The sequence below is a fragment of the Bos mutus genome, chromosome 3 (assembly GCF_027580195.1).
Source record: "Bos mutus isolate GX-2022 chromosome 3, NWIPB_WYAK_1.1, whole genome shotgun sequence".
Lineage (NCBI taxonomy): Eukaryota > Metazoa > Chordata > Mammalia > Artiodactyla > Bovidae > Bos > Bos mutus.
The window spans coordinates 48,649,643-48,655,642 of NC_091619.1; the positions used below are offsets into that span (position 1 = coordinate 48,649,643).

At 37.6% G+C, this 6,000-nt stretch overlaps 1 pseudogene; it reads right to left on the reverse strand.

Annotated features, from left to right (window-relative positions):
* Window positions 1–1,480: 1,480 nt before the first annotated feature.
* On the reverse strand, window positions 1,481–2,376 carry LOC102268980 (myosin regulatory light polypeptide 9 pseudogene; annotated as a pseudogene).
* Window positions 2,377–6,000: the final 3,624 nt, after the last annotated feature.

Below are 6,000 nucleotides of genomic sequence, written 5' to 3' on the forward strand. Positions count from 1 at the left end.
GCAAGTACTTTACCCCATGCACTCTGAAGTCCATGCACTGCAACCATGAAGCATGAGCGCCACAACAAAACACGATGCAACAAAGATCCCATGTGCTGCAACTAAGACCCGATGCAGCCAAGTAAATAAATAAATACAAAAACAAACAAAGACAGTGGAAAAGAAATGGTGAGAGTGGAGATCTTTACCTTATTTATAATCTTAGGAGGATATCATTCAGTCTTCTGCCATTAAGTTTGGTTTCAGTTATAGGTTTCTCATAGATGTGCTTTGTCAGATTAAGTTAATCTTCTATTCTTAGACTGCTGAAAGTTTCTTTTTTATTGTAGTAAGATATACATAACAAAAAATTTTCCCCATTTTAGCCATTTTGAAGTATACAGTTCACCATTTGAAGTATATAGTTTAGTGGCATTAGGTATATTCACATTGTTGTGCAACCACGGCCACTATCCATCTCCAGAATTTTTCATCATCCTAAACTAAAACCCTGTGGCTATTAAACAATAAATCTCCATTCCCTTCTTCCAGGTCACAAGAATCATCATTTCCATGAATTTGCCTATTCTAAGTAACACATATAAATGAAACCATACAATATTTTCCTTTTGTATCTGGCTTATTTCACTTAGCATAAAGATTTCTAGGTTCATTCAACTGTAGCATAAATCAGAATTTCCTCCCTTATTAAGACTCAATATTATTCCATTTTTGTATGCATGTATTACATTTTCTTTATCCATTTATCCATCAATGGACACTTGGGCTGTTTCCATCTTTTGGCTATTATGAATAATGCTGTTAGGAACACTGGTGTACAAATAACTCTTCAAATCTCTACTTTCAATTCTTTTTGATATATACTCAGAAGTGGAATTGCTGGATAAGAGAGTGCTGCTGCTGCTAAGTCGCTTCAGTCGTGTCCCACTCTGTGTGACCCCATAGATGGCAGCCCACCAGGCTCTCCCATCCCTGGGATTCTCCAGGCAAGAACACTGGAGTGGGTTGCCATATCCTTCTCCAATGCATGAAAGTGAAAAATGAAAGTGAAGTTGCTCAGTCGTGTCTGACTCATAGCGACCCCATGGACTGCAGCCCACCAGGCTCCTCCATCCATGGGATATTCCAGGCAAGAGTACTGGAGTGGGGTGCCATTGCCTTCTCCAGGATAACAGAGTAACTCTAGCTTTAATTTTCTGAGGAACTGCCATACTATTTTCCATTCCATTTTACATTCACTTCATTCACACACAAGGTTTCTAACTTCTTTACATCTTCACTAACACTTGTTATTTTCTATTGTTTAAATAATAGCCATCCTAATGGATGTGAATCGGTATCTCTGGGGTTTTGATCTGCATTATTCTAATGATTAGTTAGCATCTTTTCATGTGCTTGTTCACCATTTTTATATCTTTTCTGGAGAAATATCTACTCACAAGTCCTTTGCTCATTTTTATTTATTTTTATTTTATTTTTATCATAAAGTTTAATTATGGTTCAGAAAAAATTGAGTGAATAACCTTCTCTGAAAAAATATATTGACTCTGTAGACTGCAGTTACTAGGGGCGGGGAGGGTAGATGGCAGCTGGTAAGTTAAATTACCCTATTTTCTATTCTTAAAATGACAAAAAGTCCCACATCCAGTCTGATTATAGAGATGCATGTGCCCCAAGTGGCTGAGAATAAATACAACAAGAAAGGCAGAAGCTGTAAAGCTAAGGACATGCAACAGGCTCTAAGAGAAAGTCTCAGAAATATCCAGAGTGGCAACAAGGAACGTTTGGCTGGAGTTTGAAGTTCTTTTTAGTTGTCTTTGTCTTTTGCTCTATGCTTAAGGATGCGTATGTAATTGTAAAAATAAAATAAAAAATAAAAATACATGAACTTGATGTAATTGAAATTCCCCTTTTTGTCAATAGGTGCTTCTCTTTACAGCTCGTCCACTTTCTCATCTGTAAACTGGTCTCCCATTGTGGTCAGCAGTTCTCTCAGGTAATCCTCCTGAATGGTGCCAGTTGCTTCTTCATCAAAGCAAGCAAAAGCATTTCTGATGACATCTTCTGGATCTGTGCCATTTAACTTTTCACCAAACATTGTGAGAAACATGGTAAAATTTATGGGACCTGGAGCCTCATTCATCATGGCAACCAGATATTCTTCAGTCAGATTTTTTCCCAGGGAAGCAAGCATGTCATGTAAGTCTTCCTTGTCGATGAACCCATCCTATTCTGGTCAATCATGTTGAATGCCTCCTTGAACTCCTGAATCTGGGACTGGTCAAACACAGCAAACACGTTGGAGGTCGAGCACTGGGGGAGCTTCTTGGTGGTCTTAGTCTTTGCTCTTTTGCTTAACATGGTGGCAGTTAAATCCCTAACTCAGCCACGAGAATCCTAGAGCTTCAGGAACCTCCTCACTGCCCCGGCTGCTGCTACCAACTCCCCTTTGCCCATTTTTAAATTTCATGATTATCATAGTTGTTGTTGCTGTGAATTTTTAAAGTTCTTCCTATATGCTGCACATTAATCTCTTGTTAAATATATGATTTGAAAATACTTTCTCCTAGACTTTTTCCTAACTTTTTTCTAGTTAGAAATGGAGGTTAGATTTTGTCAAAAGCTTTTTGTGTCTGTTGATGATATTTTTAAATTTTTTACTTTGTTAATATGATGAATTTTACTTTTAAAAATGCTTTGTTGAGACATAATTCATATCACCTGTTTTTAAGAGTGTATATAATAGAACCATTATCACAATCACTTTTAGAACATTTCATTTTTCCAAAAAGAAACCCTGTATCTAATAGTAGTCACTCCCATTTCCATCTGTATTAATCAGCTACCATATTAATTAACTGTCATAACAAAAAACCACAGAGTTGGTGGCTTAAACAACAGAAATTTATTTTCTCACAATTCTGGAGGCTGGAAATCCAGATGGCCATCATTGTGTGGTATCCTCAGATGGCCTTTTTTCTATCTGTGTGCACTCCTGGTATCTCTTCATCTTCTTGCAAGGACACACTAGTCCTACTGGATGAGCGTCTTAGGCTCCTTAAAGGCCCTATCTCCAAATACAGTTATATTGGAGTTAGAGCATTAACCTATGAATTTTGGGAGAATACAATTCAGTGCATAATATTCTGCTCTCTGCCATTGCCCCCCAAAATCAATTTCCTTCTTGAAATCAAAATACATTCACCCCATATCAACAGCCTCAAAAGCCTCAACCCATTCCATTACCAACTCCATCATCAAAGTCTCATGTAACTAACATCTAAATCAGATAAATAGGAATCTTAAGCTATGATACATCCTAAAGCATAATTCCCATCTAGCAGCACTTATGACACCAGACAAGTTAGGTGGTTCTAAAATACAATAGTGGGACAGGCATAGGATAAACGTTCCCATTCCAAAAAGGAGAAACTGGAAAAAAGAAAAATGTCACAGGTCCCAAGAAAGTCTTAAATCTATGAAGACAAATTCATTTAGACCTTAGGACTCAAGAATAATCCTCATTGCCACAACTGTCCCCCTGGGCTCAGTTCAGAGGGAGCAGGCAAAACACCCAGCACCTAGTCTTTCTCTAGAAGGGTTAAATTTCATCTTTCCCAGCTGCTGTCCAATGGTCTCACTTTTAATCAGACTGCATCTGGGTGGGAAATTCTCAGGAGCCTGAAAGACCTTTAGGGAACATCTCCTTCCTTCTGCCCCTAGCTTACTCCAAGAGCAAAACCAAGTCCCCAGCTATTCCCTGGAAGGAGCTTGTCCACATATCTAACATCCCAACATTTATAGTTGCCACCTGAAGAACTGGCTCCCAAATCAGTTAGCTCTGAGAGCCAAAAGGGCTCAGCATTCACAAGTATCATGGGACTACATTAAACTAATAGGCAGTTTTATACAGAAATGCAAGCATTTCTCATAGTTATTACCCCTAGGCTCAGCACAGAGGAAACAGGCAAAAATAATTTCTCCCTGGAAGAGCTTTGACTGCATACTTTCCCAATTGCTTTCCAAGGGTTGAGGGTTAGGCTTCGGATAAGCTTGCACCTGGGAGCTAATGGGGCTTGCACTTAGGAGTCATCTGCGAGACTGAAAGGGTGTGCGGGAACTTCAGGCACCTCCCCACCCCAAATCCATTAAGCCCAGCAATGAAACCAAGTCTGTAGCTTCTCCTTAACAGAATCTGGAAAAATACCTAGGAGTCTACCTTCCATGTCTGCCAGCTGAGGAAATGGCTCCTAAATCACCTGCCTGTGGGACATGATGGTGTTTAGCATTCACAAGTTCTCTAGGATCACAGAGAACAAAGAGGTAGTTCTATATGGGTTCACAAGAACTTCTAGGGGATATTCCTCTGGCTCATCACAGATTGGTTAGGCAAAAACAACCAGCTCCTGATTTTGCCCTGAAAGAACCTAAACTGCATATCTAAAATCCTGACTTTCCCAGCTACAGCCTGAAGATCAGGCTTCTAATTAGCCTAACCTGAGAAGCTGAAGAGGCAGGTAATACGAGAAACTCTCTGAAAAAGAAATTAAGGGAACTTATTTATAATAGCATCAAAAAGAATAAAATGCTTAAGGATAAATTTAACCAGGAAAGTGAAAGATCTATACACTGAAAACTGCAAAACACTGATGAAAGCAATTGAAAAAGGCACAAATAAAAGGAAAGATATTCTAGCTTGTGATTGGAAAAATTAGTACTGTGAAAATGTCCTTACTGACCAAAGTGATCTACAGATTCAATGCAATCCCTATTAAAATTCCAATTGCACCTTTGCAGAAATATAAAAAACAACCCCCAAATTTAAATGGACCCACAAAAGATTCCAAAGAGCCAAAGTAATCTTAAGCAGGGAGAACAAAGCTGAAAGCATCTCGCCTGATTTCAAACTACATTATAAAGCTATAGAAATCAAAACAGTACAGGACTGGCCTAAAAATAGACACATAATTCTGGAACAGAATAATGAGCCAGATAGAAACTCATTCATATATGGTCAATTAGTTTTCAACAAAGGCACTAAGAATACACAATGAGGAAAAGACAGTTATCCTCAAAAAATAGTTTTGGGAAATCCAGATATTCACATGAAAAAGAATTAAACTGGACCCCCATCTTACACCATACACAAATATTAACTCATAATGGATAAAAGATTTAAAAGTCTTGAAATCATAAAATTCCTGGAAGACAACATAGAGAAATGCTTCTTGATACTGGTCTTGGCAATGATTATTTGGATTTGACAACAAAAGCAAAGGCAAGAAATATTACCCTTTTGTTAATTGCTTCCTTTGTTGCCCTCTGGTCTTCCTTTGCTATTTTTTTTTAAATAGCAAAAAAAATAGTGGTATACTTTAAGTTTTTTCTCTTTATCTTTTGTGAGCCTACTAGAGATTTTTCTTTGTGGTTACCACAAGGGTTACATAAAACATCTTATAGTTAGAACAGTCTATTGTGAGGCAATAACAACTTAGTCATATACAAAAACTCTACACTTTTACTTCTCCTCTCATATTTTATGCCATTGATGCCACACTTTAGTTTATATAGTAATCCATTAACAAGTTATTGCAGCTATAGTTCTTTTTAATACTATTGTCTTTTAACTTTTATACCTAAAGTTAAAAGCACCATCACTACAGTATTATTCTGAATTTGACTATTTACTTTTCCTTTTAGTAAGTTTTCACGTTACTAATTAGTAGTCTTTTGTTTCAACTTGAAGAACTTCCTTCAACATTTCTTATAAGGCAGTGGTGAAGAACTCAGATTTTGTCTGGGAAAATCTTTGTCTCCTTTTCTGAAGAACAGTTTTTTGTTTTTGTTTTTTAATTGGAGGATAATTGCTTTACAATGTTGTATTGGTCCCTGCTATACACATCAAAATGAATCAGCCATGGCTATACATATGTCCCCTCCCTCTTATACTCCTTTCCCATTCCCCAACCCATCCCACCCGTCTAGGTTGTCAGAGAGCAC